General features: G+C 40.4%; 1 pseudogene; it reads right to left on the bottom strand.

The window, feature by feature from the left end:
* Positions 1-22229: 22229 nt before the first annotated feature.
* LOC142873418 (large ribosomal subunit protein uL6 pseudogene) lies at positions 22230-22931 on the bottom strand (annotated as a pseudogene).
* Between the last annotated feature and the right edge of the window lie 2708 nt (positions 22932-25639).

Raw genomic sequence — 25639 nt, 5'->3', positions numbered from 1 at the left:
ATTAGGTTGTTTTGTATTATGAATTACCTGGGAGGATTTTGATGGTTTTGCAATGCATAGGGTAGCTACAGGTTTTCATCGGGCTCTGTTTTATTAGGAACTGTATCAAGAGCCATATCAATATGGGTATCTATCCTGAGGAAGAATTTTGAAATACAAGCAAATACTTATATTTGGAGATAGGTGTCCATGGCTACATTAGAAATAGAAAAAAATGTCTTTTTTTTTTAGTGGGCTCAAAAAGCTATAAAAACAAAAAATGTCTAAAATAGAACTGATGCAGTAAATATCCAGACAGTGAAATACATAGTCATTGTGTTTCTAAAACAATTCCCAGTGACAATAAATGCTAACAATATAATGAGAAAAAAAGGTTAGCAAATTACTTACAGATTCTCTTAAGAAACAAATTAATTGAAAAAAGCGTAGGGAAATGCCCCAATATGCTAAACTGTGAAGATTATGAGGAATTCTTCCCCTACTTTGTCATATTTCTCTAACTCCCATATTTTCTCAATGTGTGTGTAATACTTTTCTAGACAAGAAAATGAAAACGCCATGGCGGGGCAGGAGGCAGCGGCGGCACCTGTCGCTACTTGAGTGATCACGGGGCAGCTGGCGTCCTGTGCTCTGAGGGTGGGCAGTAGGCTGGGCGGGCAGGAGCAGCCATTCCCTGCAGAGAAGCAAGAAGAAAAAGTCAGGCTGCGTAAATGGCTTAAGAATTGAGCTAACCCCTGGTTTAGCCAAGTCTTCAGGTTTATCTACTTCCCCTGCTTTGGTACCGTGTTTTCCCCCAAATAAGACCTACCCATAAAATAAGCCCTCGCAGGATTTCTAAGCATTTGCACAATATAAGTCCTACCCCGAAAATAAGACCTAGTGGTGGGCGTGGCTGTACCTGTACAACCCATGCATTTCATCGAGGAGTGGTAAAGAAGACAGGCAGCCCTTCTCATCTGCCCCATCGTGACAGCTACTATCCCAGAGGTGACCGGAAAGGTGCGGGCAGCCCCACCAACAAGGTTGGCTCCCCCTGTCAGGTCCCAGCTATCCTGAGCATACTGTAAGCTGAGGCTTTGAGGGGAAAATAACACATCCCCTGAAAATAAGCCCTGGGGTGTCTTCCTGAGGAAAAATAAATATAAGACCCTGTCTTATTTTCGGGGAAACACAGTAGCATGAAAGTTTCTAAGAGGATTCTTGCATGGTCAGTGCCAGGTACATCTTTTGAACTCAAATCAAATTTGACCAATATTACTGAGCCCCTACCACGTGCCAGGCACTGAATCCTATACAAGACTAACTGGAACAACTGGGCTCCCTCCTGCCAGTTGGGGTGATAGGATTCGGGACTAGCAGAGGCTATGTGGAGGCACTTAACCACCGGAGCAAGTGGACACAATTACCATAGTGGACAGTGAGGTTGGAGTGGGAGCAAGTGGGCCCTGACACATACGAAGCTGTTGCGATGGTGAATAAGCCACGGCGTGAAGGTGTCGCTGATGTCAGCCTCACAGGCTGATGTCAGCCACTGCAATGGAAAGTCATGACCCCTTGCCCAGGTTCAAGATCTGAGCCAGCTATTGATTGAAGAGGAGGTTAGGTCCCTTTGAAAAAGAATCCTGTGATACCATACACAAATATATTCGTGAAATATTCCAAATCCTCTCCAAAGGGACCGATGGGCATGTACTAGAGTAACCATATGCCAGGAAAAGGAGAATGCCCAAATCTTCAGGGGATCTAAAATGCCATTATGTAGGTCTGTCCTAGGAACACTAGAAAATTAAAATGCCATTATGAACTTGTTTGTTATAGAGGGTTTGTGAATGGTAGCCAGGAAGTATATGGAGTCCTGGCCCAGTCCTCATGGAGGGTCTGAAGTGGTCGTTTGTTTCAACATTTAGCCTTTCCTGACTGATACAAGTCATTATTATTAAAAGCCTCAGCCCCTTCAGTTTCCCAGACTGGAAACCCTAGTTCCCAACCCTCTCTCTGCTTCTATATCCCATCAGTTACTAAATTATAACTAAATCTTTTTTATTCATTGTTTAAAATGATTTATTATGTAACTTTGATACATGCCAAGAATACATTTAACTTAACATGTAACTTCTAAAGCACAAAAATGAGATCAGTTCTTTTCAATTCATAGCAAGAATGTTATCAATAAACATTGAAACTCTGCTTCCCCTCTAATTTATCTCCTTGCCATTTTCTCAGAAGTAACCAGTATCCTGCATTTTATAAAATATTTTTATCACACATGTATACTAAATAATAGGGTATTTATTTTTGAGTTTTCTAAAAATGGCATCATTCTGTTGTGGATTCCTGGGATTTGCTTTTATTCATTTAACTTTATATTTCAAAGAGTCTTTCATATTTTAGTGTCCAGCTAAAGTTCACAAATACACCACAAATTATTCTTTCGTTCTTCTGTTGATTCACATTTAGGTTGTTTCCACTTTTGGTTATAGTGAACAAGTCATTGCTATGAATATTCTTGCAACTGTCTCCTGGTGCAACATGTGCAAGAGATTTTTGGGTAGATGTCAAGGAGTAGAATTGTTGGGTAGAGTATATACCAATTGTTGTGAATGTTTAATTTATTAGGTAATGCTGAACTGTTTCTAGAGTGAGTGTGCCAATTCCTTCCCCACTATCAGTGTATAAGAATTCCCATTGTGCTATATCACTCCCAAACTTAGTACTGTTGGACTCCAACTTGTTCTCTAACTTGCAATTGTTAGACTTATTAATTTTTCCATCCTAGTGACTTTAAAATGTTATTTCATTGTGATTTTTACTTTGCAGTCCTCTTAATAAGGAAATTGTGCACCTTCCATGTTTATTACACTGATAAGAACAGATACTGCACTTGATCTTAGCTGAGAAGCCAAGGGCCGAGAAGTGAATTTCCATGTTTATTGATCATTCATATTTCCCCTTCTGTGAATTGCCTACTTTATGTCTATTGTCCACTTTCCATTGGGTTGTCTTTGTATTACTGATTTTTAGAAGATCTTTATATATTTTGGATACTAATCTATATGTATTACAAACAAATTTTGCCCATTCGTGGCTTGTCTTTGCACTACCTTGTATTTCTTGATTAACAAAAGTTTCATGTAGTTGAATTTCTCACTCTTAAAAAATGATTATTGCTTTTTGTGTATATATCAAAAAGTCCTTGCCTACTTATCAAGGTCATAAAATACCATACTATGTATTATTCTTTAAGTTTTAATGCTTTGACTTTCACATTTAAAACTTTAATCCAAGCCAAGTGGTGGGTCATGCCTGTAATCACAGCTACTTGGGAGGTTGAGGCACGAGGAGGGTGACTTGAGCCCAGGAGGTCTAGGCTGCAGTGCACTATGATCAGGCCACTGCACTCCAGCCTGGGCGATAGAACAAGACCTTGTCTGTAAAAAATAAACAAAACTTTAATCCATCTGAAATAAATTTTTATATATGATATGAGGAAAGGATCAATTTTAATATTTTTCCAATGGATAGTTAATTACTCCAGAACAATTCATTGAAAGACATCTTTTTTTTTCACCTACAAACCAGACACATAATGACATCTTTCTCTAGTGATCCACAGTGCCACTTCTAGTATATAGCAAGAGTCCATATATGTGTGGGTCTACCTTTTTTTTTTTATTTATTTTATTTTTTTATTTTGGCATATTATGGGGGTACAGATTTTAAGGTTTCAATAAATGCCCATTTCCCCCCCGCCCCCCACAAGTCTGAGTCTCCATCATGACCATCCCCCAGATGGTGCATATCTCACTCATTATGTATGTATATACCCGCCCCCCTCCCCCTCCCACCTGCCCAATACCCTATTACTGTAGTACCTATGTGACCACTTAGGTGCTGTTCAGTTAATACCAATTTTCTGGTGAGTATATGTGGTGCTTGTTTTTCCATTCTTGGGAAACTTCACTTAATAGTATGGGTTCCAGCTCTAACCAGGAAAATATAAGATGTGCTATGTCACCATTGTTTCTTAGAGCTGAATAGTACTCCATGGTATACATATACCACATTTTATTAATCCATTCTTGGATTGATGGACACTTGGGCTATTTCTACAGCCTTGCAATTATGAATTGTGCTGCTATAAACATTCGAGTGCAGGTGTCTTTTTTGTAGAGTGTCATTGGATCTTTTGGGTAGATGCCCAGCAATGGGATTGCTGGATCAAATGGCAGAATCACTTGTATCGCTTTAAGATATCTCCATATTGCTTTCCACAGAGGTTGAACTAGTTTGCAGTCCCACCAGCAGTGTAGGAGTGTTCCTCTCTCTCTGCAACCACGCCAGCATTTATTGTTTGGAGATTTTTTGATAAAGGCCATTCTCACTGGGGTTAAGTGATATCTCATTGCAGTTTTGATTTGCATTTCCCTGATGATTAGAGATGTTGAGCATTTCTTCATATGTTTGTTGGCCATTCTTCTGTCTTCTTTAGAAAAGTTACTGTTCAAGTCCTTTGCCCACTTTTTAATGGGGTTATTTGATTTTTTCTTCCTTATTTTTGTGAGTTCTAAGTATATTCTAGTTATCAGTCCCTTATCAGATGCATAGGATGCAAAAATTTTCTCCCATTCTGTAGGTTGTCTGTTTACTTTCATGACTATTTCTTTGGCTGTGCAGAAGCTTTGTAGTTTGATCATGTCCCATTTATTTATTTTTGTTGCTGCTGTGATTGCCTTTGGGGACTTCTTCATAAACTCTTTGCCCAGGCCGATGTCTAGGAGAGTGTTTCCAACTTTTTCCTCTAGAGTTCTAATAGTTTCATACCTTAGGTTTAAGTCTGTTATCCAGCGTGAGTTGGTTTTTGAGAGAGGTGAAAGGTGTGGGTCCTGTTTTAGCCTTATACAGGTGGCTATCCAGTTTTCCCAGCACCATTTATTGAAAAGGGATTCTTTTCCCCAGCGTATATTTTTGTCTGCTTTGTCAAAGATTAGATGGCTATATGAGGATGGTTTTATATCAGGATTCTCACATCTGTTCCACTGGTCAATATTCCTATTTTTGTGCCAATACCATATTGATTTAATTACTACAGCTTTATAGTATAGTTTGATATCTGGCATATTAATGCCTCCCATTTTGTTTTTGTTGCCTAGGATTGCTCTTGATATTCGGGGTCTTCTTTGGTTCCATACAAAGCGTAAAATTATTTTTTCTATATCTGTGAAGAATGCTGATGGGATTTTTAATAGGTATCGCATTGAATCTGTAGATCAGTTTGGGTAGTATAGACATTTTGATGATATTGAGTCTGCCGATCCACGAGCATGGTATGGATTTCCATCTGTTCACATCCTCTGCTATTTCCTTCCTCAGTGTTTCATAGTTCTCCCTGTAGAGGTCTTTTATGTCCTTGGTTAAGTATATTCCTAGGTACTTTAATTTCTTTGTTGCTATTGTGAAGGGAATTGAGTCTTTGATTTGGTTCTCAATTAGATTGTTGTTGGCGTATATGAATGCCTCTGATTTCTGTGTATTGATTTTGTATCCTGAGACTTTACTAAATTCATTGATCAGTTCCAGGAGTTTCTTGGTTGAATCTTTGGGGTTTTCTAGATACAATATCATATCATCAGCAAACAGTGAAAGTTTGATCTCTTCTGCTCCTATTTGGATACCTTTGATTCCATTTTCCTGTCTGATTGCTGTAGCCAAGACTTCCAGCACTATGTTGAACAGAAGTGGAGATAGTGGGCAGCCTTGTCTGGTTCCAGTTTTAAGTGGGAATGATTTCAATTTTTCCCCATTCAGTATGATGTTGGCTATGGGTCTGTCATATATGGCTTGTATCATTTTTAGGTATGTCCCTTCTATGCCTATTTTCTTAAGTGTTCGTATCATGAAAGGGTGTTGAATTTTGTCAAAAGCTTCTTCTGCATCTATTGAAAGAATCATGTGGTCTTTGTTTTTGCTTCTGTTTATGTGGTGAATTGCATTTATAGATTTACGTATGTTGAACCATCCCTGCATCCCTGGGATGAAGCCCACTTCGTCGTGGTGTATTGTTTTTTTGATAAGCGTCTGGATTCGGTTAGCTAAGATTTTGTTGAAAATTTTTGCATCTATATTCATTAGGGATATTGGTCTGTAGTTTTCTTTTTTTGTTGCATCCTTTCCTGGTTTTGGTATCAGAGTAATATTCGCTTCATAAAAGGTGTCGGGGAGGTTTCCTTTCTTCTCGATGTTGTGGAATGGTTTCTGCAAGATAGGTACTAGTTCTTCTTTGTAAGTGTTGTAAAATTTGGGTGTGAAGCCATCTGGACTGGGACTTTTCTTTTTAGGGAGATTTTTAATTGCTGTTTCTATTTCAGCTGTTGAGATTGGTCTGTTCAGGGAATCTATTTCTTCCTGGTTGAGCCTAGGGAGGCTGTGTGTTTCTAGAAAATTGTCCATTTCCTCCACATTTTCCAGTTTGTGTGCATAAAGATTTTTGTAGTATTCATAAATTGTATCTTGTATCTCTTTGGGATCAGTTGTGATATCTCCTTTTTTATTCCTGATGGAGCTTATTAGAGATTTCTCTTTTCTGCTTTTCGTTAGCTTAGCTAATGGTGTGTCAATTTTGTTTATTTTTTCAAAGAACCAACTTTTTGTTTTATTAATCTCCTGAATAGCTTCCCTGTTTTCAATTTTGTTTAGTTCTGATTTGATCTTGTTGATTTCACTTCTTCTGCTGGGTTTGGGGTTGGTCTGTTCTTCTTTTTCCAGCTCTTTGAGTTGTTTCGTTAGATTGTCTATTTGTGATCTTCTTGTCTTTTGGTTATAGGCATTTATGGAGATAAACTTTCCTCTCAGAACTGCTTTAGCTGTGTCCCAGAGGAGTTGATAACTTGTCTCTCCATTGTCATTTTCTTCATAGAATTTTTTTATTTCCGTCTTGATTTCTTCATTTATGAAGTAATCATTTAGTAGGAGGTTGTTTAATTTCCACGTTTTTGTGTAGAAATGTGAGTTTCTGTTAGGGTGGATTTCTACTTTTATTCCACTGTGATCTGAGAAGATACATGGTATGATTTCTATTTTTTTAAATTTCTTGAGATTTACTTTGTGTCCTAGGATATGGTCAATCTTAGAATGTCCCGTGTTCTGATGAGAAGAATGTATATTCAGTGGATTTTGGGTAGAATGTTCTGTAAATGTCAGTCAGACCCAGTTGTTCCAAGGTTTTGTTTAAGTCCATTATTTCTTTATTAATTTTCTGTTTGGAGGATCTGTCTCGTGTCGTCAGTGGGGTGTTGAAATCTCTGGTGATTATGGAGTTGCTATTAATCCATTTGCTGAGCTCCAGTAAGGTTTGCTTTATGAATCTGGGTGCACCTAAGTTGGGTGCATATATATTTAAAATTGTTATATCTTCTTGTTGAACTGTCCCCTTCACCATTATATAATGACCCTCTTTGTCTTTCACTACTTTTGTTGGTTTAAAAACTAAATCGTCTGAAATTAGAACTGCCACGCCAGCCTTCTTTTGGCTTCTATTTGCTTGGAATATTGATCTCCACCCTTTTATTTTTAGTCTATATGCATCCTTGCAGGTTAGATGTGTTTCCTGAAGACAGCATATACTTGGCCTGTATTTTCTTATCCATTCAGCCAGCCTATGTCTCTTGAGTGGAGAGTTTAAGCCATTCACATTTATTGAGAGAACTGATAGGTAAGGTAGATTACTGTTCATTCTGATGGGTTGGATGTTGTTGCTATGATTTCTGTCTTGAGCCATTGTAATATCTGGCCTTTAATATCTTTAGGTTTTGGTTGTTTTTATATTTGTGGGTTATTATTATGTTGTTCCGTGCGTAACGCTGTTTTAAGTACTTCTTGTAGGGGTGGTCTTGTCTTGGTGAATCTCTGAGCCTTTGCTTGTCTGAGAATGTTTTTATTTTCCTTCATATATGAAGCTTAGTTTTGCAGGGAATAATATTCTAGGCTGGGCATTGTTTTGTTTCAAAAGAGTGAGAATGGGGCCCCAGTCTCTCCTTGCTTGTAAGGTCTCATTAGAGAAGTCTGATGTTATTCGAATTGGCTTTCTCTTGTATGTTACTTGCTTCTTTTGTCTTACAGCTCTTAGAAGGGCCTCTTTAGTTGATACTTTGGTCAGTCTGATGACTGCATGTCGTGACGTCTTCCTGTTTGCATTGAATCTCCCAGGGGTCTTCTGAGCTTCTTGAACTTGTATATCAAGATTTTGAGCAAGGCCTGGGAAATTTTCCTCTATTATATCTTCAAACAGCTTGTCCAACCCTTGAGTGTTGTCTTCTTCCCCTTCTGGTAACCCTATCACCCTCACATTAGGTTTCTTCACATAATTCCACAGCTCTTGTAGGCTTTGCTCTTTTCTCTTGTTTCTCTGCTCTATTTCTGTGACTGATTTATTTAATTGGAGGGTGTTATCTTCAAGCTCTGAGATTCTTTCCTCTGTTTGATCTACCCTGTTCTTGAGACTTTCCACTGTATTTTTTAGTTCCTTGAATTGATTCTTCATTTCCAGGAGTTCGGTTAAACTTTTCTTCATTGTGTTTCTTTCTTTTTCCATATCCTGGAGGCTTTTTGTGGTTTCTTTGTGTTGGTTATTGAGTTGTTGTTGCAGCTCGGTGAGTGTTCTTATGATCCACATACGAAATTCCTCTTCTGTCATATTGGTTGCCTGATTTTGGTCGGTGTCCGTTTCTAGGGGGCTGGTGCTCCTCTTTGGGGGTGTGTTTTCCGTTTGGGTCTTCATATTTCCTGTGTTCTTTCACTGATTTCTTCCCATGTCGATCAGTTGTTGTTTCTTTCCTTTAGGTTATTGTTTGGGTATTCACCCACCTTGTTTAGTTTCTGAGGCGTTAGGTGGTGTCTGTGGGTGAGATTGGACCACTCCCTGTATATTGAGTCAGTGGGTGCCGTGGAAAGGCTGTGCAAGATGCCGTCCTTGTCAGTAGGTGGCGCTTGCTTGTAGGAACAGGGTATGCTGTTGTTTTTGTGTCCTGTTATCAGCTCTTGTTCTAGGCGGAGCTGGGTTGGGTAAGCCTGCCCTCAGGCAGTTAGCAGGGGTCAACGTTCTGTGGCCGGGCGCGGTGGCTCACGCCTGTAATCCTAGCTCTCTGGGAGGCCTAGGTGGGCGGATTGCTCAAGGTCAGGAGTTCGAAACCAGCCTGAGCAAGAGTGAGACCCCGTCTCTACTATAAATAGAAAGAAATTAATTGGCCAACTAATATATATATACAAAAAATTAGCCGGGCATGGTGGCGAATGCCTGTAGTCCCAGCTACTTGGGAGGCTGAGGCAGGAGGATTGCTTGAGCCAGGAGTTTGAGGTTGCTGTGAGCTAGACTGACGCCACGGCACTCACTGGGCAATAAAGTGAGACTCTGTCTCAAAAAAAAAAAAAAAAAAGTTCTGTTCTCTGCTTCCAGGAAAAGCTGTCAGGGCGGGGCTGGAATGGTCCTGCACAGCCAGAAAGTCTGGGTGTGGGGGTGGGGCTGTCTGAGACCTGCAGTCTGGAGCGGGCCTCGCTTCTTTCCACCCTCCACAACTCCGCAGCTACTCCTGGTCCTCTACCAGCAGGCCAGACCACAAGCCACCAGGCCTTCCTGGACTGTGATGCCGGCGGGGAGGTTCCTTGCACAGGAATGCCACCTGGGCTGGGTGCATGGCCTCCTCCTGGGAGGAGGGTTGCCCTCTAGGATGCTGATCCGCCCCTGGAGGCACACACACCTCAGTAGGCTGTTCAGGTATAACCCTTCTTTGCCCTGGGCAATGCTAGCCCTCGGTGCAGGGGATCTGGTCTGCAGGTCCGACCTCTGGGTCCCAGAGTTCAAACTGTATCCTCACCAGGGAGAGGAGTTCTGGTCCCAATTCACCCACAGGGAGCCCAAGCTGGGTCTATGTCTCCCAGCCTCTGAGTCGGCACCGTTCTCCTGGGAACACCATGCCAGCAGCACCTGGGAGAGCTGGCGGGTAGGGAGCTCACTGTCTGAGTTCCCCTGAGTCAGCTGTAGGGTCCCAAAAGGGAAGGTCCCGTTCCCTGGAGGTGCCTCTGGCTGGTGGCTGTATTGTCTCTCTGGGCAGCCGCGGGTAGGGTCGGTGGAGGGGAGGAGGAGGCCATATGGCGCCTGTCGCGCGGCTCGGGTCTGTGCACACGGAGGTGCCCGGAGGAAGTTGGGAACCTGGTGCCACGTCTGCTACAGGCTCACCGCTGGCTGGCAGCAGCAGTCTCTGGGCTGGTGTCCGCAGGTCTCTCCACCCGCTGGGGAGCTCACCAGCAGTCCCAAATGCAGGGGAGGGGAAACAGCAAATCTACCTACCCTTGCCTCTGGTCTCTGGGCTGCTCGGGTGGTCTTAGCCTCCAGTTCTCCTCCGCAGCCTCCTCCTGTGGAGTCTCCCGGGGTCTCAGGTACCCCTCCTTCCGGCCCTCGTCCGCTGTATGCTCGTCTTCTTGCTTCTTTTTGTGTAATTTCTGCTAGAATCTGTCTTTTCTGCAGAGACACTCTGTCTGGCGGTGTTTCTCGTCCGCCATCTTGCTCCAGTATCCAGTAATGGCCATTCTAATTGGACTAACATGATATTTCATTGTGGTTTTAATTTGCATTTCTATGATGATTAATGATGTTGAACATTTTTTCATTTGTTTGTTGGCCATTTTTATATCTTCTTTTGAAAAATGTCTGTTGGCCGGGTGCAGTGGCTTGTGCCTGTAATCCTAGCACTCTGGGAGGCCGAGGTGGGAAGATTGCTTGAGCCCAGGAATTTGAGAACAGCCTGAGAAAGAGTGAAACCATTTGCCAGTTGTGGTGTGTGCCTGTAGTCCTAGCTGCTTGGGAGGCTGAGGCAGGAGGATTCCTTGAGCCCAGAAGTTTGAGGTTGCAGTAAGCAATGATGATGCCACTATTCTATACCCAGGGGGCTAGAATGAGACTCTATCTTAAAAAAAAAAAAAAAGAAAAAGAAAAAGAAAAATGTCTGTTTATATCATTTGCTAACTTTTTAAGAGGGTTGTTTTTTTCTTGCTGAATTGTTTGAGTTCCTTGTAGATTATGGATATTAGGCCTTTGTGAGACACAGTTGCAAGCATCTTCTCCCTATTCTAGGTTGTCTATTTACTCTTGTGATTATTTCTTTTTTTGTGCAGAAGCTTTTTAGTTTAATTAAGTCCTATTTGTCTATTTTTGTTTTTGTTGTATTGCTTTTGGGGTCTTAGTCACATGAGATTAATTTCTTTAGAAATCTTCAGATAAATATACACTATTAGCTAATTATTTCAGTATTATATTAGTCCAATGTTAAAATGTCATCTTGGAATTTTCAAAATTATATTGAAACTAGCATTAGTGAACAATGTAATTACTATTGATAATCCAAATTCATCAGAGACATATGGCATCTAAAAATTTTACCCAAATTGTATATTTGAATAACTTGGTATAGCCTCCAAAATTTGTAGTTTCAAGTAAGGTATTATAAAGACACTGATTATTAATAATACATTTAAATAATAATTAAATCAAATTATTTAAATACCCATGTACACCAATATATACATTACATACTCTTAAATAATGACAAAGGTAATAACAACTTACTTTATCTCTAAGGCAGGTGTAAGTAATTTAGGAAGTTTCATTTAATCTAGTCTTTTAGAAAAATCCAAAGTCTTGCATAAACTGTAATGCCATATTTGCATTTTATTTTACACTATGGGAAAAAGAATATATATATAGAATTCTTGTATGTCCCAAACTCACAAATCCATTTACTTATACCTAAGTGAACTTAGATTAAAATTTAATAATTATCATATTTATTCTGTCATCATAACTTCTAGTTTTTGGTTTTAGGACAAACATTTTTAAATAAAGTATCTTTCAATGATTCAAATACCATATATTTGAATGGGATTTAGACCCAGAATTTTTGTATTTATTTTTATTTTCTCTTTAGCCTTTTTGTGATTACTAATCATTATCCTAGTGTCCATTTGTGTTTTTTTGGTACTTTTTCTTATAACACAGCAGGGACCCTGAGGTCATTAAACCAAAGCAAGATTTCCTTTATTCCCATCCTAAAACTTTTTAAAGGAGATAAAGCAGTTTTATTAGAGAATAAGAATATTTAATATTTTATTAATAATTTATTACTTTACACCAATTCATATGTATGTATTTTATTTTATTTCCTCATCTCAATGGAGTATTTATTTTTAATCAAAGTTTTTATAATTCAAAGTAATCTAGTATTCCATTTGAAAAAGCCTTTCCCAAGTAGGAAATCATCATTTTAAGATTCAGTTTGCCAGGCATAGTGGCTCATGCCTGTAATCCCAGCACTTTGGGAGGCTGAGGTGGGAGGATCACTTGAGCCCAGGAATCTGAGACCAGCCTGGGCAACTTAGTGAGACCTTGTCTCTACAAAATGAATATAAAAAATTAGCCAGGCGTTGTGGCGCAGGCCTGTAATCCCAGCTGCTCGGTGGGCTGAGGCAGGAGGAACACTTGAGCCCGGAGAATGAGGCTGCAGTGAGCTATGATGCATTCCAGCTGCCTTCCAGCCTGGGCGATAGAGTGAGACCTTGTCTCAAACAACATTAAAAAGATTTAGTTTTATGAACTATTAGTTCATGGGGGATATTAACATATTTAAAATATTTGGGTAAGTTAGAGTGGTGACAATTATGATTGTACTCTCATTTTCTAACTAAGAAAGTTTTTCTTAAAGAGCTAGTGTACTTAAAGCATTCAGAGTTTGGTTGTCTATTTAAATTTTCTTGGGAGATGTATTAGTTATTTCTTATAAATGCCATTCCAAAATTTAGTGCTTAAAACAATAACAATAATTATTTCTCCTGATAGTGTGGGTTGTCAATCTGGGTGGTCCACCTGCGAACATTCATGGGGCTGCCTGCAGTCATCTGATGGCTCAGCTAGGGCTGGAACGTTACACAGTGTCTCAACAACACAACTTGTTGTTGGCTAGGGTGGCTCAATTCTCCTCCATGGGGGAGAATTCTTCAGTAGGCTCATCTGGGCTTCATCACAGCATGGTGGTCTCAGGGTGTCAAAAGGGAAAGAGCAGCAACTGCAAGGCCTCCGAAGACCAAGTCTCTGGGCTTCATACAATCTCATTTCTGACACTTGTTATTGGTCAAAGCAAATTATTTCTTTTACAATGTGCTGTCTTTGAACCCGCCCCCCCTCCAACAAAGTCCAGGTCTGTTTCTGGCTTTCTACTATCTTTTTGTCTGTCCATGTGCTTTTGCATAACTGAGGCCACCTGCCCCTGTGGGCTGCCCTCCTGGCTGGCACTAGCCTCAGGGGCTCTGTGACAACCCTTACATCCAAGCTAAAATGTCTTAGGGGGTTGATGGGGCTATTGTAGGCACTGCAGCATAGTGATTGCCCCATGTGTGCCTCTATACATTCCTCTGCCCTCCTTAAGTGTCATGAGGTGCACTGGGAATTCACCATAAGTCCCTTTACCCTAAATCCTTTCACTGTAAGGCCCTAGCTGTCATCTCTTTGTGGTGATCGGTGAGAGACTGCAGGTTCAGTTGAACATGGCATCGGGTGACATTGGTAGAGAGGGGAGGTGAGACTTGGGTTTTGGCTTTGAGCAATTTAAGGGCCACGGTGTACTTGACAGGAATTGGCTTCAGTCTGGAGCTGTATGAGTTTAACTCCTGGAAAAAAATTATTTATTTTACAAATTTATAAGCCCAATCCAGAATCAAGGGTGGGAAGAGATAGACTCCATCTCTTGAAGGGAAGAGAAGAAACGACACATTGCAGAGATGTGGATACAGGGAAGTATGACTTATTGAGGACCATTATTATGGTGATCAATTGCAGTAGCCTTTAAGATTGCTTCCAGGATTTATGTAGAATGCTTTATAGTCTTTCTTATGTCAACTAAAATAGGAATCCATTGCAATTGAGACACGTTCTGGCCTTTACATTTAAAGATATTCTAGAGACAGGCAAACTATTCTTGGTCAAAGTTTCCTGTAGTGGAAACTGTACAACTGGGTTTTATTCAATCTACCCATTTCTTTTGTAAAGAAATACATGGCCTCTGCAGACACTGCTTCTGAATCAAAGGGCTGGAGTTCCCTTGAGATCCTGAAATCATCTTTGATTCTCTACTCACCATTTTGGACATTCATAAAGGAAAACAAACTCTCACTTGTTCTAACAATAGATGAAAATTATTAAAGTTTGGACACACTAGACATTACATGGCAGCCTTGTATTTCAAAGAAAAGAAAAGAAAAGGAAAGAAAAGAAATAGTTGAATTGGGGGTAAAACTCACTTCCAACCTCAGGATAAGATGCTTAAATACCTTGCCCTAGGAATTCTAGCACACTGCACGTTTATTATATGGCTAAGGCAATGGTCCCTTGTTTTGAGGAAGGGCTGCCAGGCAGGGCCATATATTTTGTTCTTCTCTAAGCTCTACTCTAGATGAATTTTTCTAACAGTATGGGAACTCATTCCCTCATCCCTGCAAATAGCTTAATATAAATGTCACAAAGAAAGAAACTTTTTGTCTCAAGTTGTATTAATAAATCTATCTAACTTGATAAAATTTTCAAATAGAGAAACACTTATTCCAAGAGGACAGAGCTTACATCACTTTTCCCTAGAGTTTGATTACTCAGGGTTAACAGTTCAAAAAATTCTCGTACTAACTCCACTAACCATAACTGGCAGCCTCACTAGGCAGGAGGAAATGTCACAGCCACCACTGTTGTATATGTGCAGTTTTCTTACTTTTCGATGGTCCTCAAAGCCAAAGTATCCCAAGTTGTTTGGATCTCGTTAGAAGCACAAAATCAGACAGCCTTCAACATTCACACAGTGATGCATACTAACGCTATTTCTTCTGGGCCATGTTTGGACTCATTTTGGAGTCATAACCATCTGCCTTTTGCTTTTTAGTTTAAGTGAGATGAATAGTCTCAATCTATTCATTTGAATTATATATCCAAAAGTAAAAGAAGAAAACATCATATGTACACGTGTTTTAGTAAGCGGAAGAAAAGAACATCAACTATAGGAGTCCAAATTAATTTGGAACCGCCAACTCTGAACCAACAGCAGATGGCGCCAAAGGACTTTGGTAGCAACCAACAGCTGTGCTGCCACCTCTCTTATTGCTTCCTGCTTTCTCCTCTGCCTACCCAGGGTTGCTAAGGGCGTTAGGAAAGGAGTAGGGATTAAGAGCACAGGCTCAGGAGGTAGACTTCCCAGCTTCACAATACCACGTTCGCTAGTTGGGTGACCTTGGATGCCTGACTTAACTTGGTTTTCTTCTTTGTAGAACAGGAATGTTAAGTCATGAGAGCAAATAGACAACCCACAAAATGGGAGAAAATTTTCGCATCCTACACATCTGATAAGGGGCTGATAACTAGAATCTACTTAGAACTCACGAAAATCACCAAGAAAAAGACCAAACAACCCTATCAAAAAGTGGGCAAAAGACATGAAAAGAAACTTTTCAAAAGAAGACAGAATAATGGCTAACAAACATATGAAAAACTGCTCAAAATCTATAATCATCAGGGAAATGCAAATCAAAACCACAATGAGATGTCTCTTATCTCTAGTAAGAATGACCTTTATCAACAAGTCCCAAAACAATAAATGTTGGCGTGGATGCGGACAGATAGGAACACTCCTACACTGCTGGTGGGACTGCAAACTAGTTCAATCTCTGTGGAAAGCAATATGGAGATACCTTTAAGCGATACAAGTAGATCTACCATTTGATCCAGCAATTACACTACTGGGCATCTACCCAAAAGATCAACAGTCACTCTATGAAAAAGACACCTGCACTCAAATGTTTACAGCAGCACAATTCACAATTGAAAAACAACCCAAGTGTCCATCAATTCATGAGTGGATTAATAAAATGTGGTATATGTATACCATGGAGTACTATTCAGCTTTAAAAAAAATGGTGATATAGCACCTCTTGTATTTTCCTGGATAGAACTGGAACCCATACTACTAAGTGAAGTATCTCAAGAATGGAAAAACCAGCACCACATGTACTCACCAGCAAATTGGTATTAACTGATCAGCACCTAAGCGGACACATAGGAATAACATTTATTGGGTATTGGGCAGGTGGAAGGGGGGAGGAGGGGATGGGTATATACATACATAATGAGTGAGATGTGTACCGTCTGGGGAATGGTCATGCTTAAAGCTCAGACTTGTGGGGGGAGGGGAAACAAGGGCATTATACGCAACCTTAAAATTTGTACCCCCATAATATGCTGAAATATAAAAAAATAAAATAAAGAAACCCCTACCTGCCAAGGTTGTTGTTAAGATTAGATTATTATTACATATAATCATAAAGAATTCTTGGCACTAAATAAGTTTTAAAAGTGTTAGGTGTTACTTGCTGAAACATATTTCTCTCCTTATATATCCTTATATTTCGAAATCTCTAATAGTATCTAATCCTATTGTGTTGGCACCACCCCTTTAATCCACACTTAGGCTCCATGGGAAGCTTCCTCTGACAAATTGACTGGGCAAAAGTTCAGATCTGATTTACGATGGTTCTGATAATATACTGGTACCACCTGAAATTGTATGACCACAGCATTATAGAATCCTTCAAGGGTGACCCTGAAAGGGATTTGAGAAGAAATATCTTTTTTTTTAATTTCAGCATATTATGGGTTATGTATAATAAGGTTACGTATATTGCCCATGCTCACCTCCTCCCTCGAGTCAGAGCTTCAAGCATGACCCTCCCCCAAACGTTGCACATCTCACTCATTGTGTTAGTATATACCCATCCCTTCTTCCCCCTTCCCACCTGCCCGACACCCGATAAATGTTATTCCTATATGTCCACTGAGATGTTGATCTGTTAATACCACTTTGCTGGTGAGTACATGTGGTGCTGGTTTTTCCATTCTTGAGATACTTCACTTAGTAGTATGGGTTCCAGTTCTATCCAGGAAAATACAAGAGGTGCTATATCACCGTTTTTTTTTAAAGCTGAATAGTACTCCATGGTATACATATACCACATTTTATTAATCCACTCATGAATTGATGGGTACTTGGGTTGTTTTTCAATTGTGAATTGTGCTGCTGTAAACATTTGAGTGCAGGTGTCTTTTTCATAGAGTGACTGTTGATCTTTTGGATAGATGTCCAGCAGTGGGATTGCTGCATCAAATGGTAGATCTACTTGTATAGCTTTAAGGTATCTTCATATTGCTTTCCATGGAGGCTGAACTAGTTTGCAGTCCCACCAGCAGTGTAGGAGTGTTTCTATCTCTCTGCATCCACGCCAACATTTATTGTTTTGGGACTTGTTAATAAAGGCCATTCTCACTGGAGATAAGTGATATCTCATTGCAGTTTTGATTTGCATTTTCCTGATGATTAGAGATGTTGAGCATTTTTTCATAAGTTCGTTGGCCATTATTCTGTCTTCTTTTGAAAAGTTTCTGTTCATGTCCTTTGCCTACTTTTTGATAGCATTGTTTGATTTTTCCTTGCTGATTTTCCTGAGTTCTAAATAGATTCTAGTTATCAGCCCATTATCGAATGTGTAGCTTGCGAAAATTTTCTCTCATTCTGTAGGTTGTCTGTTTGTTCTCATGACAGTTTCTTTGGCTGTGCAGGGCTTTTTAATTTGATCAGCACCATTTATTGAATAAGGATTCTTTTCCCCAGTGGATGTTTTTGTGTGCTTTGTCAAAGATTAGATGGCTATATGAGGATGGTTTTATATCTGTGTTCTCAGTTCTGTTCCACTGGTCAATGTCCCTGTTTTTGTACCAGTCACAAGCTGTTTTAATTGCTATAGCATTGTAGTATAGTTTGAAGTCTGGTAAATTGATACCTCCTATTTTGTTTTTATTGCCTAGGATTGATTTTGATATACGGGGTCTTATCTGGTTCCATAAGGAGCATAAAATTATTTTTTCTATATCAGTGAAAAATGATGATGATATTTTCATAGGGATTGAGTTGACTCTGTAGGTCACTTTGAGTAGTATAGACATTTTAACAAAATGTTGATTCTGCTGACCCATGAGCATGGTATATTCTTCCACCTGTTTACATCCTCTGCTATTTCCTTCTTCAATGTTTCATAATTCTCCCTGTAGACGTCTTTTATCTTCTTAGTTAAATATATTCTCAGGTACTTTATTTTCTTTGTTGCTATTTTGAAGGGAATTGAGTCTTTGATTTGGTTCTCACTTTTACTGTTATTGGTGTATAAGAATTCCTCTGATTTCTGTGTATTGATTTTGTATCCTGAGGTTTTCCCAAATTCATTTATCAATTCAAGGAGAGAAATATATTCTTAATGAACAGAAATTCGAGCAGTGCATTTATCTGTCTACTTTGCCAGGAAACAGAGAAGACCGGAAGTTATGGATCTATATTGATTCATGGGTAGTGGCTAATGGTTTCACTGGATGTTCAGGGACTAGGAAAAAGCAAAATGGGAGGCTTGACAAGTTGGGGAAGAGGTATGTAGATCCATCTTTCGTAAGGGCACAGGCATGAAGATATTTGTGTCCCATGTGAATACTCACCAAATGTCATCTGTTGTAGAGGTGGTGCTCAAAAATCATCTTGACAAGATGACCTTTCCTGTGAATGCCGACCAACTGCTTTCCCAAGATACTCCAGTGCTCACTGGAGTCATTAACAAAGTGGCTGTGGTGTCAAGAACAGATGTTATAAATGGGCTCAGCAATTGGCATTTCCCTCATCAAGGCTGATCTGGAGACACTTTTGGTAAGTATTAAACTTGACAATTGCAGAGCCCAAACCCTCATTCTCAATATTATGCTATGCCTGCTGTGAACAATGAGCCACCCGGTAGCAAATTGGTTATATCAGCTCTCTTCCATTGTGGATAAGGATGTAATAATTTTCCTCACTGGAATAGACACTTACTCTGGATGTGGGTTTGTCTTCCCTGTGCATAATGCTTCTGCTGGTACCATCATTCTTGGATTTACTGAATTCCTCTTCACCATGATGGTGTCCTATGCAATACTGCTTCTGTGCTAGGAACTCATTGTACAGGAAAAAGATCAGGCAATGTGTTCATACCCATTGCATTCACCAGTCTTGCCATGTTTCATTTTATCGCCCTGAATTAGCTGGCCTGATAGAATTATGAAATGGTTTGTTGAAAACTCAATTATACCATCGGCAGAGTGACAACCCTTTGAGAGGTTAGGTTTCTGTCCTATAAGATGTGGTGTCTGATCAGAATCAGTGACCAGTAGAAGGTGGTTTTTCTCCCATAGCCAGAAAGCATAGCTCCAGGGACAGAGGGCAGGAAGTGGAAGTGGCCTTTTTCATTGTTATCTATTATCCACACTCAAAATTTGTGCTGCTTGTTCCTGCAACTTTGGTATCTTTGACTTAGAGCTTTCAGTTCTCAAGGGAAGATGACTTCTACCAGAATGCCCAATTTTTCCCATTGAACTGGAAGTTGAGATACAATCTGGCCATTTTGAACTCCTCATGCCACTGAACAAAAGGCAATGTGGTGGCAGAATAATGCCTCCCCCCACCATGATGTCCACATTCTAATTCCCAGAACCTGTGAATATGTTGTAACTTTCCATGGCAAAAGGACTTTGTGGGTGTGATTAAGTTAAGGATTTCGAGATGGGGAGATTATCCTGGATTATGTGGGTGGGCCCCATGTAAGCTACAGGGGTCCTTCTAAATGAAGAGGAATGTGAGAGTCACAGAAGGAGAGGTGGCGATAGAAGCAGAGGTCAGAGTGATGTGGTTACTGGCTGGGGAGCCGAGGAATGCAGAAGCTGGAAAAGCCGAGGAATCCAGAAGCTGGAAAAGCCAAGGAAACAGAGCCTCCCATGGAGCCTCCAGAAGGAACCAGCTCTGCCAACCCCTTGGTTTTAGCCCTGAAAGACCCATTTTCAACTTCTGACCTCTAGAACTGTAAGATGATAAATTTATGTTATTTTAAGCCAATACGTTTGTGGCAATTTGTTTTATCAGCAGTAAGAAATTATATAGGCAAATAAGAGACTTACTGAACAGGCTGAAGTAGTTGATCTTGGTTATCAAGGGGAGACAGGGGCACAGCTGGACAATGTGGAGAGGAGGAGTGCGTCTTGAACCAGAGGCTTTGTTCGAGGGACCTCTCAGGACTTCCACAGACAGGCTAAAGATTAATGAAAGACTACAACAGCACACTGCAGCTAAGACCTCTCGGAACTCAGGAAAATATAGATTTTGCCCCGTACCAAATCAAGACGTCAGCCAAGGTGTTGTGATAAGGTGGGGAAATGGTATATGAGGTCATTAAAATGAAATGTCTGATTTCGAATCAAACGTGTACTTTATTATATCTCAAACAAGAAGCAGTATAATTAATCAAAGTATGCACCTAAACCAAACTATCGACACAGTTTTGCCATCTTAATGGCAGCCTGTTTATGCCAGCAGTGAAGAAGCCTGAAGAGCGAGTGGCCATGAAATCACAAAAGGCATTTTCCACAGCTTGTTAAGAATTGAATATTTTTCCTTGCAAGAAGTGGTCCAAAGCCTGGAAGAAGTGGTAGTCGGTTGGTGCGCGGTCTGGCGAATACTATGGATGACAGAGAATTTCCAAGTCCAGCTGCTGTAGTTTGAGCAGCGTTGTTTGTTCAAGATGTGGTCGAGTGTTGTCTTGCAAGAGGACTGGCCTGTCTTTATTGACCAATCTAGGCTGCTTAATTGCAAGCATCCTCATCATTTCATCCAACTGGTTGCAGTAGACATCTGCTGTAATCGACTGATCAGGTTTCATGAAGCTGTAGTGGATAATACAGTGCTAGACCACCAAACAGACATCAGTAACTTTTTTTGATGAGTATTCAGTTTTGGACTGTGTTTTGGCACTTCATCATTATCCAACCATTGTGCTGAATGCTCGCAATTGTCAAAAAGCATCCATTTTCACCACGCATAACAATTTGGTGTAGAAATGGTTCACCTTTATTTGACGACAGCAAAGAAAGGCAAGCTTCGAGATGATTTCTCTACTGATGCTTGTTTAATTCACGCAGTATCCATCTCCATCTATCTAGCTTCTTTATATTGACAATTTGTTTCAAATGGTCCAACAGTGTTGAACTAGTAACCTTGCTGCTAATTCAAGCGCATGTTTAGTTGGATCCGCCTCCACTATAGCTTTCAGCTCGTCAGTATCCACCTCGGTCTCAGGTCGCCCACGTGGCTCATTTTCAAGATTAACCAGAACAGAACTTTTCAAACCATCGCCCTACTGTGTGTCCATTAGCCACATCCTTCCCATTCTGTTGATATTTCAAGCTGTCTGTGCTGCATTGGTTCCATGATGGAACTCATATTAAAAAACAACACAAATTTTTGACTTATCCACGGTTTCACAAAGATTGCTCTAAAAAATTCAAAAGATACTCACAAGCCAAAACAATGAAAATAAAACAAGAAGTGTCAAAGTAAAATGTCAGAGATATCAACCGTCAAACTTAGTATTAAATACTTAAGGATACTGGACATTTCATACTTACTAACCGAACACTGCAAGGTGGGAGATCTAGTGTCATGAGGGCCTCACCAGGCTAGGCTCGGCTGGGCTAAGTCAGGCTGTGCAGGAAGGCCCGAGACCTCATGGATTCTGCTGTGGTTACAGTTATCTTGCATATATTAATAGAAGTGGATAAAACCAAAGCTATAATGAATCGGGGAATAAAGAATGACGGAAGCAGCATCTAGCATCTAAGACCTTTTCTAAGTGGGTGAGACAGAAGTGATTGAAGAACTCAGCTGACGTGTTTGCCTCCTCATTAAAGGTAGTTAAAACTGTAAATCTTCATAGCATGCGGACCTGGGTGAGCTCTCCTTGGAAATCCCCCTGGAAAAAAAATCCAGAAGTCCTCAGGGCACCAGGAAATGGATTTAGGCCCCAAACCATGTAGGTTTCCTAAAGCTACAGGTTTAATTCCTTACCCCAGCCTCTCCCAAACTTCCTCACTTTTATCCAATTAATTACTCTTAGGGCAGAGCTCTCTAAATTTTTCACGATTAATTCATATTCCAGGTATTGAAACACTCCATAGTTCTATAACATCAATTCTTATTCTTTTTGCTTTTTATTTTTATTTTTTTTATTTATTTTTTATTTTTTTATTTTTTCCCAAACCAACAGCTCTTTTATTGCACCATCAAAATTACAAATACATCTTAGTAATCATGTGGTGTCTTCATGTGGCTGGACAACTCTTAGATCTTATTCATCAGCCTGCTGAACTGTTCCTTTTTCAGAGACATAGATACCATCCAAAAATTTTCTGATATCCTTGTTTTTAACTGTTGTGGCCTGCTGAATCAATGCAGCCGAATTTGAAACAAGCTCAATGTCATTTCCTTCGAGGATCAACTCATCTTTCTGTGCTTGAGATACTGAACAAGCAACACCTGGCCTCATCCGAACCCTGCGGATGTATTTTTCACCTAAGAAATTTCGTATTTCAACAAGAGACCCATTCTCCTGGATAACAACATTGATGGGGAAGTGAGCATACACAGACCTCATCTTGTAACGGAAACCCAGTGTGACACCTTGATCATATTCTGTACATGACTACACATAGTGCGAACAGTAGCCAGTTCCTTTCTATTTCCCCACCATTTGTCAACCCGGAGGCTCTTCTTTTTCTTTCCAAGGAGACTAAGTTCTACATTGATGTGATTGAAGTCCCTCCGCAGGGTTCCTCTGGGACCCTTCACGATAACTGTACGTCCCTTAAGAGTGATGTCTACATTTTCTGGAATGTCGACAGTCTGATTGCTGAGAATGGTCTTCATTCGGAGAATGCTAGGCAGAAATTCGGGGACTACGGAACTCGCGGGAGATACGGCAAAGAGCTCTTTTTGCTTTTTAATACTTTATTAAGCTGTACATGCATGTTGTATCACTTTTCTCTCTGTATGTTACATTTAACAATAAAAAGATTTTAAAATGTAAATCTCTTAAATTGTACCTTTTGGAAACCTTAAAAAGGTGAGTTGTTAACAAAAAAGGTTATTGAATGACGTGTTGTGAGTGGCCTCTAAAGATTGGTGGAGACCATGCTATCTTACCACCCCAAATCTTAGAAATAGTCTGCACTCAGAAACACTTTATAAGGGTCTTTATATTCTTGCTTTACCTAAAAAATTCAAAGTGTACATCATAAACCACAGTCACAGACTGTGCAGGAAAGAGAAAGCAGAACTCCAATCAGAAGACCCGCACTTAAAGAAAAGCATTGGCTCTATATTAAGAAATACAAGGCCGGGCGCGGTGGCTCACGCCTGTAATCCTAGCACTCTGGGAGGCCGAGCGGGCGAATTGCTCAAGGTCAGGAGTTCAAAACCAGCCTGAGCGAGACCCCGTCTCTACCATAAAAATAGAAAGAAATTAATTGGCCAACTAATATATATAATATAAAAATCAGCCGGGCATGGTGGCTCGTGCCTGTAGTCCCAGCTACTGGAGAGGCTGAGGCAGCAGGATTGCTTGAGCCCAGGAGTTTGAGGTTGCTGTGAGCTAGGCTGACGCCACGGCACTCACTCTAGCCTGGGCAACAAAGCGAGACTCTGTCTCAAAAAAAAAAAAAAATACATATATTCACACTATACACATATAAGTATATATGTATACATATTATAAGTAAAAATACTGAAGTTCTGTATGTATCACTTTTTGGAATTCTTCATTTTTTTTTTTTTAATTTCGGCATATTATGGGGGTACAGGTTTTAAGGTTTCAATAAATGCCCTTTCCCCCCTCCCCCCACAAGTCTGATTCTCCAGCATGACCATCCCTAAGATGGTGCACATCTCACTCATTATGTATGTATATGCCCATCCCCTTCTCCCTGGAATTCTTCATTTTAAGATTTTTAATTAACTGCCAATTTTTGTGAGTACTTTTACTCTATTTGCAAGGCATCATTACAGGCAATGGCAAAAAGTGGCACACAAGATAGACATAGTCTCTGTCCTCCTGAGTTTATGCTCTAGTGATGAAGAAAACATTAAGCAAATAATAATGAGATGGGGAGAAGTAAAAAGTGCTGTGGATGCAAGTGGACCCACTTCTGAATTGTAGTGGACGGGGGAAGCCTGAGGAATGACTCAGCGAGGGAAGACGAGGGTGCTGTAGACATAGCAGGGTCTTGGTTCCTTCCCCTAAGGAGGAGCACGAGCTCTCCAAGGAGAAACTCTCCGAAGGCTAGAGGAGCTTAGGAGAGAAGAGGGCGATGACTGAGTGAGGCAGGAGACCAGACACACTGAGCGTTTTACTGGGGAGGGAGGAGAACAAGGAGAGAAAAGGAATTAACTATTCTAAGTTGTGAGACTGTGTGAAGAGAAATAACTTGGAAAACATTTTAGGGAAGAATAGTTGTCTGTTCTGTGATGTAAGTCCTTTTTTCCTCCCTTATCATCAGGAGATATTCAGTAAGGAGATAAATTCAATAATTTAATTTTTATATTCATTAACGTTGGGGAAATGGTTCTTGGGGAAGGAGCATCCTATTTGAAGTGTGTCATTGATAAATTTGAGTTTTCCAGGGGCAGGGGGCCAAAGATGGAGACATCTTTGTAGCTGTCAAGGAATGTTTCGTCTGTGATAGTCTATGGGGAGTGGAAGGATAATGTCTGTAGAGGCCCTCTCTCCGTGTCTATGACCTGGATGTGCCAGTCTCTTCTGGGGGGACAGGGTTGGGGTCCAGGAGGAGGGCAGAGGCTGTTCATAGCATGATGTGCTTCCTAAGCATTGGTTTATAAACTTAATATACATAAGAGTATTTCCTGCTGGTTCTGTTCAGTTCCATTTTGGTCCAAGGGACATAGTTTTCCCTTTGTACCACAACGTGTTCAGGACTGTTGAAAATAGGAGCACATCTTGCCCTAGGAGTCCTTCCACTCTGGCTCTAGCTCTCTCCTGCCACTTTGCATGTACCTTTTTTCCAGGCCATCCCCTCTCCCCAGTTCACGTACCCCTTTCCTTCTCTCTAGTCCTTTTCCCAACCTGGCTGGAGGGGTAGGATCACCAACAGAGATGAATTTACTGAGTTACGACTATCTCTACCTGTAGCAGGGTGAACCCCTTGCCTGGGTGTCTCCCTACTTTTTATTTTTTGATTCAACATTCTTAAAACAATAGGATGGTTCCTATTGTACTTGAATAAAATTCATACCCTTTACATGATCTGGTCCTTGCAACCTCTTCTACACCATTTCCCACCCCTCTCATCTGTGCTTACTGTGCTCTGACCACAGTGCCTTCCTCTTTCTTTTGTCCCTGATGATTCCTCCTGGGGCATTTGCACTGGTTGTGTCAGGATGCTTTTCCATTTCTGGATGCTTCTTAACATTCAGGTCTCAGCTCATGTGTCATCTCTTGAGCGAGAACTATCTAGTCTAGAGCAGTCTAAAACACAGTGGAACCCTTTATCAATTCAACTGTTTTAGTTTCTTCATAGCACCTATCACTCTCTAATGTTTTCTTTTCTATTTATACATTTATTTTCTGTCTATGCTCTTTTTCATGTGTACTG

Source organism: Microcebus murinus, chromosome 10, assembly GCF_040939455.1.
Source record: "Microcebus murinus isolate Inina chromosome 10, M.murinus_Inina_mat1.0, whole genome shotgun sequence".
In the NCBI taxonomy this organism is placed as follows: Eukaryota; Metazoa; Chordata; class Mammalia; order Primates; family Cheirogaleidae; genus Microcebus; species Microcebus murinus.
Note: the sequence above shows the minus strand (reverse complement) of the source record. Positions and strands in the feature narration are given on the sequence as shown.